Below are 13059 nucleotides of genomic sequence, written 5' to 3' on the forward strand. Positions count from 1 at the left end.
TCGACTCTCGCTACATGACAAACGCGTGCCACTGACATTATTTTCAGCGTTTATCCAAAAACCCTACAAAAATGCTATTATTTTCCCCCATTATTTGTCCAACGATCCATAGCGGAGTTAGTGACTACAAAAAGACGCCCTTATTATTTCTCTTATGGCGCTGCTCATGCTAAAACGTCATTTTGGCCTCTATCATTCTCTATGAGTAGAATTCACTCATCTTTTCTGACTCAGGTGTTTGATAACAGCTGATAATCAGATAAATTGACACACTGTACCAAAATGAACAAATGGATTTGGAAGAAAAAGAAAGCAGGGAGAGGTCAGAGATAGCCTGACTTGTAAAATGGGCTACGGAACAGAAGTTGGGTTTTGGAGAAACGGCATCAGTGTGTGCTCTGCAAGCAATACAGCGGATGGAGGCGCAGCTTGAGCATGGTGAACGGATAGATGTGATTATAGACAGCGAGGAAGAAGAAGAGCCGAGTAGGAAGATGTATGTTGAGGAAGAATTGTGTCAGACATGACAAGGAAGAAGCTCCCTTCCTCCTGTCCCGGAGGACATTAGCCCTAGGACCATGTCTACCCGGCCTGATGACTCCGGGCTGTCAATGGTCCACCTGATTGTGCTGTTGCTCCAGCTTCAACTGTTCTGCCTGCGGCTATGGAACCCTGACCTGTTCACTAGACGTGCTACCTTGTCCAGGACCTGCTGTTTTCGACTCTCCCTCTCTCTCTCTCCCGCACCTGCTGTCTCAACCTCTGAATTCTCGGCTATGAAAAGCCAACTGACATTTACTCCTGAGGTACTGTTCTGTTGTACCCTCTACAACTACTGTGATTATTATTAGACTCTTCTGGTCATCTGTGAACGTTTGAACATCTTGAAGAACAATCTGGCCTTAATGGCCATGTACTCTTATAATCTCCACCTGGCACAGCCAGAAGAGGGCTGGCCACCCCTCAGAGCCTGGTTCCTCTCTAGGTCTCTTCTTAGGTTCCTGCCTTTCTTGGGAGTTTTTCCTAGCCACCGTGCTTCTACATCTGCATTGCTTGCTGTTTGGGTTTTAGGTTGGATTTCTGTATAAGCACTTTGTGACATCTGCTGATGTAAAAAGTGCTTTATAAATAAATTAGAAGTGGAGTGGAATTTTTGGAGAAAGTGGACCCTTACCCTTTGGCTGATCCATTTGTGGTTTCATGGTGGGTGAGAAAGGAGTTGGGGTTAGTTGAATCAGTGAAGGTAATCTGTAGTGGACTTGTGATATTTGTTTGTGTTCAGTGTCAGCCAACTTGGGTCAATATCAGTTTCTTGCTTTGCTCTTAGGAACAGGGCACCATTGAAAGGAGTGAATTCTAGGGTAAAGTTAAGTGCGGAGGTGGAGCAATTGAAATGGAAAATTCCTGGTGTTTGTGACGCCTGCTGTTTGGTGCAACGTAGAAGAGGTGGGGAGCGTGGTGAAACAGAGGCGTCATTGTCAGTCCTTTTGAGTTTTGAGTCTCTACCAGACAAAGTCATGTTAGGATATCAGTTGTCAGAATCCATTGTGCGGTTTCAGGTGCCACATGGTCATGTTGCAGCAGTGTAGGAGGGAGATTCCAAGATGTGGGAAGTGTGCAGAATTGTGTAGTATTGGTGGATAAAGTTATGTATGTCAACTGTAGGGGTGCTCATGTTGCTGGGGATTGGAAGGGGTCCAGAGGCAGGTTGAAGTGGCCAAAGTCAGAGTAGTGCAAAGGATGTCGTATGCTGAGGCAGTGAAGAAAGTGGAGGAGGATGGGTCAGGGTGAGGGATCCTTAGAAGATGCCAGTGAGTGGTAGATTTGTGCCAGCACAGAGGGATAGGGCATTCATAGCAATGGTTATTAACTGTACCGCAGGAATTGGAACGTAAATCACAGAGAATGTATGTTGTGGTGGTAGCTGCAGAGAAATATTTGGGTATACAAGATTTGACTTCAGAAGAGTTCCAGGGTGTGTTGAGGGGTGGTATCCCATCCTCCCAGGCCGTTGGCATGGTGCAGGAGTAGATAGGGTCAACGTAGTGGAATAGGGTAGTAGGGTTTTAATGAGTGAAGGTGGAGGTGTCTAGGGTTATATTTCACTTTCTTAGAGGAACAGGACGAATGAAGAGAGTTGAATGTAGGTAGGCCTTGACAGTAGGCGGCGGTGTATTCACCTAAAAATTGGATGCGATCCGCCAACCAAATCCCAAAGAAGAAGAATGAGCGAATGGCGGGAGTCAACGCAATCGCGCATTAGATTACTCATTCAGAGTAGTATTTTCGAAATTTCACACACTATAAAACTTTATTTTTTTGCATACTATTTAGAAGGAATGGGGAAAGAATAGAGTTTTGGAATAAACACAGAAAATAAGGTCTGTGGTAAACACAGACTTAGGAAATCTTATACGTTTTGTTCTATGAGATAATCTTCATCAGCTAACGTCTCTTTTTGTGAATTTTAAAGAATTGATGTAATAATAAAAAACACTTAAAGGCTTCATAATTCATAAAGGTCATTTATTTTTGTATGTACGTTTTTTCACGATATCCAATTGGCAGTTACAGTCTTGTCCCATCGTATCAACTCCCTTAAGGGAGATGCGAAGGTCGAGAACCATGCATCCTCTGAAACACGACCCTGCCAAGCTGCATTGCTTCTTGACACACTGCTCGCTTAACCCGGAAGCCAGCCACACCAATGTGTCGGACGAAACACCGTACAAAGTCAGCGTGCATGCGTCCGGCCCGCCACAAGGAGTCGCTAGAGTGCGATGGGACAAGGACATCCCGGCCGGCCAAACCATCCCCAAACCCGGACGACGCTGGGCTAATTGTGCGGCGCCTCATGGGTCTCCCGGTTGCGGCTGGCTGCAACACAGCCTGGGATCGAACCCGGGTCTGTAGTGACGCCTCTAGCACTGCAATGCAGTGCCTTAGACCGCTGCGCCACTCGGGAGGCCACTAAAGATCATGTTAACTGGCCTACGCTAGTATGGGTATTCGGACACGGCCATTTCGGCCTTCCACTAGCCTACTACTGGCAGCCAGTGAGGTGGAATTAGATCTAGGGCTAGGCAGTTACTGTTAGATGTTTTTATGTGAGAGGCATGGTAGCTTGTCTGACTGGACACCACTGTTCCTCCCCAGGTAAGCTGATACCTGACACCTGGCTGTTGCCATGACGCTGCTGGGGGGAAGCAGGGGTTGAAGAAAGATCTCTGGGGTGAGGAGGACTCAGGAGTTCCATCGCTATTTTGCTTTCGTTTTGCCTTTCTCTCTTTTTCACTGACCATACCACTGGACCACACTGCAGGGAAGGAAGGTGGGCAAGACAACAGAGGACTTACAAGCTCTGCAACACCCCACAGATGAGAGGAAATGTTCAAACAACATCTCAGGAAGGTTTGAAAATGTATTGGCCAGGGTAAGCAGTGATGTGAAATAGTGATGGGGAAACAGGTGTGATCCCTAACCGCTGGTCAGTCCTTGCCCTCATGTGGTGTATGACACCACACCACGGACACCAGCACTGGTGAGGCTCCGGACTGGCCAGTCAGCCTGCTCTTATTCTTGTTCTCTTCTTCCATCCATCTTTCCCTCTTTTCATACTGGTTTCCATCAGTCTATACTCTATTTTCTTTGACAGAGAGGAATCCAAATTCACAAAAAAGTTATTAAATTAAAATGAAATAACATCAGGATCACTATAGGTCTTATTTCCAACAAAACATTGAGATGGAATAGTTGTAAATGCCTTTTTCTTATTCAACAGTTGATTGATGATTTTCCAAGTTTACTTTATATTATTTAAGGATTCTTGGAATTTGTTAGTAAAATATATTTTGGGGGATATCCGAAGTAGTTGAGTAAATTTGTTCTTACACTTTTTGTAATTTGCAGAATTCAGGGGAAAGGGATTTGTGAGAAATTTTTTATACAACTTTTTTTTAACCGGTTGTAAACCAAGGTTTCCAGAACCCTTCTGCTGTTATTTTATGTTGTTTAACTAAGGGAAAGCAGTGGTGAAATACAGAATTGAAAGATGAGAAAAGTCTGGTAAGCAAACTCCACATCGGCCTGATTTAAAAAAAAAATCCCATGAAATATCATCAATCAACATCTTAAAGCGCTCACAACTACTTTTGTTAAATATTCTACATTTAATGCTACTAATCATTCCCATCTGTTCATTTCCAGTTGTCAAAGAGAAGTGGAAAAGTGGATAGTGGTCAGAAACGTCAGTATAAAGTATACCTGTATTAGACACATTATTCAAAGAATTTGTAAAAAAAATATTATCAATAAGGGTGTCAGATGAAATGGTCACTCCTGTGGGCTTATAGATGAGGGGATACAGATAGCTGGAGTATAAAGTATTCAAAAAGTCAGATGTCAGTGGTTCTGTCACACCCTGATCTGCTTCACCTGTCTTTGTGATTGTCTCCACCCCCCTCCAGGTGTCGCCCGTTCTCTGTTTGTCTATTTGTAGTTTTGTCCGTCAAGTGTACCAGTGTTTTTTCCCTTGCTCCTGTCTTTGCTCTAGTTCCTGTTTTCTAGTTTCCCGGTTTTGACCATTCCTGCCTGCCCTGACCCTGCCTGCCGTCCTGTACCCCACCTATCTGGATTACTGACCTCTGCTTCCCTTGACCTGTCCTTTTGCCTGCCCCTGTTCGAATAAAAAACTTTTGTTACTTCGACACTGTCTGCATCTGGGTCTTACCTTAAACGTGATAGGTTCTCAATTTTAAATACATTTATGTTGTAATCACCCAATAGAAAACACATTGTATCTTCATTATTAATCAAATCAAAGGTTGATGCAAGGATATCAATGAAACTACCAATGTCAGAATCGGGTGGCCGATAGATGCACCCAATTACATTTTTTTTAACCACCAAATAAATGAACAGGAGGGAATTTCTATGAAAAGAGATTCAACATCAATGTTATCAGATGTAAGTATGAGGTTCTTCTACAAATAATTGAAAACGTTTATGAACAAAATGGACACTACCCCCCTCTTGATGTTCTACAGTGGTGAACAGCATTATAAGGAGCCATGTCATAAAGCATGGTTGTCTCTTCAGTCAACCATGTTTCTGAAAGGGCAACAATGGAACATTTTTGACTGAGAGAAGACAGATAATTAACAAAATGGTCATGATTTTTAGTTAGACTGCGAACGTTCAAATTAAAGGCAGGAAATAAGCTTATCTTTGAATTATACAGGTTGTTAAATTGCTTAACATTATAGTTATCACAAGCGATAGACTCATCTCTGGTAAATTTCAGGAAATTTGAATCTGGATCAACACAATCATTATATTTATCGTTTGCTTCATTAATATCTAATGGGTTAAAGACACAGTTATCAGGGTTGATATCCTGGCCAACTAAGAGAGATACACAGTCGGAATCATCCAGAGAGCGGAATGGAAAATGGCGCTGGAGGGGATGGCTGCTGTTTTACGGGCTCCTAACCAACTGTGCTATTTTGTGTTTTTTTTGCACTGTTTGTAACTTATTTTGTACATAATGTTGCTGCTACCGTCTCTTTCGACCGAAAAGAGCTTCTGGATATCAGAACAGCGATTACTCACCTCGAACTGGACGAAGATTCTTTCTTTAATGAGTCCGACGCGAAGGAAAAAGGCTTCTCCAAGACCCTGTCATTAGCGTGAAGAAAATACAGAAATACAGGGGGCGGAGATCAGGGTGCCTTGTGAGAATTTGTCGCGAGTTGGTAACCCGCCTCTCTGTTCTACTGGCCAACGTGCAATCACTGTAAAATAAACTGGATGATCTCCGCTCAAGATTATCCTACCAACGGGACATTAACAACTATAATATCTTATGTTTCACCGAGTCGTGGCTGAACGATGACATGGATAATATACAGTTGGCTGAGTTTTCCGTGCATTGGCAGGACAGAATAGCTACGTCTGGTAAGACGAGGGGTGGTGGTGTGTGTCTATTTGTCAATAACAGCTGGTGTGCAATGTCTAATATTAAAGAGGTCTCGAGGTATTGCTGGCCTGAGGTAGAGTACCTCATGATAAACTGTAGACCACGCTATCTATCAAGAGAGTTTTCATCTATATTTTTCGTAGCCGTCTATTTACCACCACAAACCGATGCTGGCACTAAGACCGCACTCAACGAGCTGTATAAGGCCATAAGCAAACAAGAAAATGATCATCCAGAAGTGGGGCTCCTAGTGGACGGGAACTTTATTGCAGGGGAACTTAAATCTGTTGTAGCCTAATTTCTACCAGCATGTCACATGTGCAACCAGAAGAAAAAAAACTCTAGACCAACTTTACTCCACACACAGAGACGCATTCAAAGCTCTCCCTTGCCCTCCATTTGGCAAAGCTGACCATAATTCTATCGTCCTGATTCCTGCTTACAAGCAAAAACTAAAGCAGGAAGTACCAGTGACTTGCTCAATACGTTAGTGGTCAGATGACGCGGACACTATGCTACAGGACTGTTTTACTAGCACAGACTGGAATATACTCCTCAATGGCATTGAGGAGTATACCACCTTAGTCACCGTAGTGGAGCAGGTCGAGAGCTTCAAGTTCCTTGGTGTCCACATCACCAACAAACTATCATGGTCCAAACACAACAAGACAGTTGTGAAGTGGGCACGACAACACCTTTTCCCCCTCAGGAGACTGAAAAGATTTAACATGGGTCCCCAGATCCTCAAAAAGTTATATAACTGCACCATCGAGAGCATCCTGACCGGTTGCATCACCGCCTGGAATGGCAACTGCTCGGCATCCGACCGTAAGGTACTACAGAGGGTAGTGTGTACAGCCCAGTACATCAGTAGGGCCAAGCTTCCTACCATCCAGGACCTACAGTTGAAGTCGGAAGTTTACATACACCTTAGCCAAATACATTTAAACACAGTTTTTTCACAATTCCTGACATTTAATCCTAGTAGAAATTCCCTGTCTTAGGTCAGTTAGGATCACCACTTTATTTTAAGAATGTGAAATGTCAGAATAATAGTAGAGAGAATGATTTATTTCAGCTTTAATTTCTTTCATCACATTCCCAGTGGGTCAGAAGTTTACATACACTCAATTAGTATTTGGTAGCATTGCCTTTAAATTGTTTAACTTGAGTCAAACATTTCGGGTAGCCTTCCACAAGCTTCCACAATAAGTCGGGTGAATTTTGTCCCATTCCTCCTGACAGAGCTGGTGTAACTGAGTCAGGTTTGTAGGCCTCCTTGCTCGCACACGCTTTTTCAGTTCTGCCCACAAATTGTCTATAGGATTGAGGTCAAGGCTTTGTGATGGCCACTCCAATACCTTGACTTTGTTGTCTTTAAGCCATTTTGCCACAACTTTGGTAGTATGCTTGGGGTCATTGTCAATTTGGAAGACCCATTTGCGAGCAAGCTTTAACTTCCTGACTGATGTCTGGAGATGTTGCTTCAATATATCCACATAATTTTCCGTCCTCATGATGCCATCTATTTTGTGAAGCGCACCAGTCCCTCCTGCAGCAAAGCACCCCCACAACATGATGCTGCCACCCCCGTGCTTCAGGGTTGGGATGGTGTTCTTCGGCTTGCAAGCCTCCCCCTTTTTCCTCCAAACATAACGACGGCCAAACAGTTCTATTTTTGTTTCATCAGACCAGAGGACATTTCTCCAAAAAGTAAGATCTTTGTCCCCATGTGCAGTTGCAAACCGTAGTCTGGCTTTTTTATGGCAGTTTTGGAGCAGTGGCTTCTTCCTTGCTGAGCGGCCTTTCAGGTTATGTTGATATAGGACTCGTTTTACTGTGGATATAGATACTTTTTCCTACAGCATCTTCACAAGGTCCTTTGCTGTTGTTCTGGGATTGATTTGCACTTTTCGCACAAAAGTAGATTCATCTCTAGGAGACAGAACGCGTCTCCTTCCTGAGCGGTATGACGGCTACGTGGTCCCATGGTGTTTATACTTGCGTACTATTGTTTGTACAGATGAACGTGGTACCTTCAGGCGTTTGGAAATTGCTCCCAGGATGAACCAGACTTGTGGAGGTCTACAATTTTTTTTCTGAGGTCTTGGCTGATTTCTTTTGATTTTCCCATGATGTCAAGCAAAGAGGCACTGAGTTTGAAGGTAGGTCTTGAAATACATCCACAGGTACACCTCCGATTGACTCAAATGATGACAATTAGCCTATCAGAAGCTTCTAAAGCCATGACATCATTTTATGTAATTTTCCAAGCTGTTTAAAGGCACAGTCAACTTAGTGTATGTAAACTTCTGACCCACTGGAATTGTGATACAGTGAATTACTAGTGAAATAATCTGTCTGTAAACAATTGTTGGAAAAATTACTTGTGTCATGCACAAAGTAGATGTCCTAACCGACTTGCCAAAACTATAGTTTGTTATCAAGAAATTTGTGGAGTGGTTGAAAAACGAGTTTTAATGACTCCAACCTAAGTGTATGTAAACTTCCGACTTCAACTGTATATACTAGGCGGTGCCAGAGGAAGGCCCCAAAAATTGTCAAAGACGCCAGTCACCCAAGTCATAGACTGTTCTCTCTGCTCCTGCACGGCAAGCGGTATTGTAGCGCCAAGTCTTGGTCCAAAAGGCTCAACCCCCAAGCCATAAGACTGCTGGACTATTTACATTGACCCCCCCCCCCCCTTTTCCCCTACCTACATAAAGAGTTGCAGGAAGGACTTAAAGTTATTTACCTGCAGATCTATTAGATCTTTATAGAACTTGAGTAGTTCATGGAGTGTAGTGCTTGACATATATTCCTCTTCCGCATTGAGCTTTGAGGCATTTTTGTCTAGTATTAGCCATGCTACAAGCTTGTTGTCAGCTAAAATTAGTTCGCAAAAACAACGAACAACCCCCCACTCGAAAACAAGCTCCGCCAGATAAATGACAAACACACACAAGCAACACACACTTGATCACACATGCACATGTACGATAAACAGACAGAAGGCGGAGAATCCTGGCTACACTTTACTAAACGAGCCTGAGATTACTAACATGGAACTCAAACCGGCTGCGCGCGTGCGCCATCGTGCATAAATATATTTTGTCCCCCCTACCAAACGTGATCACGACACGCAGGTTAATTAACATACCAAAACAAACTCTGAACCATTTATATTAATTTGAGGACAGGTCGAAAAGCATTAAACATTTATGGCAATTTAGCTAGCTAGCTTGCACTTGCTAGCTAATTTGTCCTATTTAGCTAGCTTGCTGTTGCTAGCTAATTTGTCCTGGGATATAAACATTGAGTTTTTATTTTACGTGAAATGCACAAGGTCCTCTACTCCACCAATTAATCCACACATAAAATGGTCAACCGAATCGTTTCTAGTCATCTCTCCTCCTTCCAGGCGTTTTATTCTCTTGACTTTATATTGTGATTGGCAACTTTCATAAATTAGGTGCATTACCGCCACTGACCTCGTTCGTCTTTCAGTCACCCACGTGGGTATAACCAATGATGAAATGGCACGTGGTTACCTGCTTCTATAAACCAATGAGGAGATGGGAGAGGCAGGACTTGCAGCGCGATCTGCGTCACAAATAGAACTGACTTCTATTTTAGCCCTTGGCAATGCAGACGCTCATTGGCGTGCGCGAGCAGTGTGGGTGCAATAATTGAATAATATAGATTTCTAAATTTATTTTGCAACGCTTGCACAAGCGACGCGAGCGGTGTAGTCAGCCTGTATTTCGCAAATTAGTGCTGTGGATACACCAGTCAAAGATGCTGTGGAGAGACAGTGGTAGGAGCATTCGCTTACCCATGGAACGAGCAGCGTAAACGAATAAAGCATTGCATCATATCATCGCATTTGCGGAAAAATGTGCCCTTTTATAAACGCATTTCATGTAATTCTACGTCATTTTCCATGACTGGAGACTTGGGCAGAATCTTTTTTCATATCGCACAAATTATGGAAATGACAGGCTACTTCGACACTGACAAACTGAAAATCTGAATATCAATAAAAACAACCCTGTCTTGAATTCATCAATAGCCTAGGCCTAGGTGTGTGAATACACATATTGTAGGCTACAATATGAGAAGGAAATTATAGTCCTAAAAATGCTTTCCAGTTTCCCAATGATGCACAGCTCACTTGCTGGTGATGGCCAATGCACTTGTGCCAAAAGCCCCTCTCTCTCGTTTTACTTTGTAAAATAATATTTGGAAATGTATCAAATATGTTAGTAGCCTACAGCAGACAGATTAGAGTCTTCTCTCTTCAGCAGGAGCCATTTTCTTTCCAACCTGTGTATTCCCACGATTGTATTAGAAATATTGAGAAAGGCCTGTTTTGTCAACATGCTGTTTGTTCACTGACAGATTTACTGCGCATTCCCAACTGTAGGCTTGTTATTGGGCTACACTCCACAGCTAGGCTATTATTTTTTTAAAGAAACTATTGATCATCTGTGGCTAAATTATAGGCCTTCTTGTGGTGTAGTAGGCTATTCAGAATTATTTCATTTCTTTCTGAACAAACAGCATTAATTCTATAACTTTGGCAAATGTATTTGTTCTTCCAGAACCCTACGTGCAGCTATGGTTCTGTAAGGAAATAAATGAGGAAGTGCAACGCTGGAAAGATGAGAGTTGCAGGCTCTCATGTCTATCAGAGCAGAGAGAGGGAGAGATAACATAGAAAGTACATCTCATTTAAGTTCTGTGAGAGATACAGGCACGCTTCTCACACAGCCATGGCCACAGCGTTGGTCTCAAACCTAGGAAACAACCGCAGACCACTTGTAACCATGCCAGTCCAGGACCTCCACATCCGGCTTCTTCCCCTGTGGGATTGTCTGAGACCAGCCACCCGGACAGCTGATGAAACTGTGGGTTTGCACAAGCGAATCATTTCTGCACAAATTGTCAGAAACCATCTCAGGGAAGCTCATCTGCCTGCTCGTCGTCCTCACCAGGGTCTTGACCTGACTCCAGTTCGTCATTGTAACCATGGGCAAATGCTCACCTTCGATGGCCACTGGGACGCTGGAGAAGTGTGCTCTTCATGGATGAATCCCGGTTTCAACTGTACTAGGCAGATGGCAGACAGCGTGTATGGCGTCGTGTGGGTGAGTGGTTTGTTGATGTCAACATTGTGAACAGAGTGCCCCATGGTGGCAGTGGGGTTATGGTATGGGCAGGCTTAAGCTATGGATAACGAACACAATTGTATTTTATCGATGGCAATTTGAATGCACAGATACTGTAACGAGATCCTGAGGCCCATTGTTGTGCCATTCATCCACCGCCATCACCTCATGTTTCAGCATGATAATGCACGGCCCCATGTCACAAGAATCTGTACATAATTCCTGGAAGCTGAAAATGTCCCAGTTTTTCCATGGCCTGCATATTCACCAGACATGTCACCCATTGAGCACAACCCACTGGATTGGCGTGTACGACAGGGTGTTCCAGTTCCTGCCAATATCCAGCAACTTGGCACAGCCATTTAAGAGAAGTGGGACAACATTCCACAGACCACAATCAACAGCCTGATCAACTCTATGCGAAGGAGATATGTCGCGCTGCCTGAGGCAAATGGTGGTCACACCAGATACTGACTGGTTTTCTGATCCATGTCCCTTCCCCTTTTTTTAGGTATCTGTGACCAAAAGATGCATATCTGTACTCCCAGTCATGTGAAATCCATAGATTAGGGCCTAATAAATTTATTTCAATTTACTGATTCCCTTATGTGAACTGGAGCTCAGTAGAATCTTTGAAAATGTTGCATTTATAATTTTGTTCAGTGTAGCGCAAAGAATTTTAACAAACAAAGAACAGAAATGCCTAAGCAGTGGGTTAGTAAGAGATGGTCAGTCGTGGAAAAAGTACCCAACTGTCATACTTGAGTAAACGTAAAGACACAGTGGGGGGAAAAAGTTTGGAGTGTGACTGTTTGAGGTTGTGGACAGGTGTCTTTTATACTGATAACAAGTTCAAACAGGTGCCATTAATACAGGTAACGAGTGGAGGACAGAGGAGCCTCTTAAAGAAGAAGTTACAGGTCTGTGAGAGCCAGAAATCTTGCTTGTTTGTAGGTGACCAAATACTTATTTTCCACCATAATTTGCAAATAAATTCATTAAAAATCCTACAATGTGATTTTCTGGATTTTTTTTCTCATTTTGTCTGTCATAGTTGAAGTGTACCTATGATGAAAATTACAGGCCTCTCTCATCTTTTTAAGTGGGAGAACTTGCACAATTGGTGGTTGACTAAATACTTTTTTGCCCCACTGTACCTGAATAGAAAATGACTCAAGTAAAAGTGAAAGTCAACTAGTAAAATACTACTTGAGTAAAAGTATTTGGTTTTAAATATACTTAATTATAAAAAGAAAAGTAAATTGCTATAATATACTTAAGTATCAAAAGTAAAAATATAAATAATGTCAAATTCCTTATATTAAGCAAACAAGGGGCACACTCAGACATCATTTACAAATTATGCACGTGTGTTTAGTGAGTCCGCCAGATCAGAGGCAGTAGCGATGACCAGGGATGTTCTCTTGATAAGTGCGTGAATTGGACCATTTTCTTGTCCTGCTAAGAATTCAAAATGTAACAAGTACTTTTGGGTGTCTGGGAAAATTTATGGAGTAAAAAGTACATTATTTTCTTTAGGAATGTTGTGAAGTAAAAGTAAAAGTAATCAAAAAATATAAATAGTAAAGTACAGATACTTTAATAAAATACTACTTAAAAGTATTTTTACTTAAGTACATTACACAACTGGAGAAGGATGGATGAGGGATAGAAAGTAGGCCATATGAACAAGTGCGTCTAGTTATCTGGTTAAGTCTTCTCTCTCTCTCTGTGTGATCGCCTTTCTGAAATGTAAAGCGACAGAATTCAGAACATGGGCCGTTCTTACATTATTCTCCCTCTACACCAAGTCAGAACCATAGGTTCAATAACAGTGGAATAAAAGCAGAAAATTAAAGCTCTTACAATATTCAATGACATTTATCTTAAACAGGCTATAGGCTACATGTG

Source organism: Salvelinus namaycush, chromosome 24 (assembly GCF_016432855.1).
Source record: "Salvelinus namaycush isolate Seneca chromosome 24, SaNama_1.0, whole genome shotgun sequence".
Classification (NCBI taxonomy): Eukaryota; Metazoa; Chordata; class Actinopteri; order Salmoniformes; family Salmonidae; genus Salvelinus; species Salvelinus namaycush.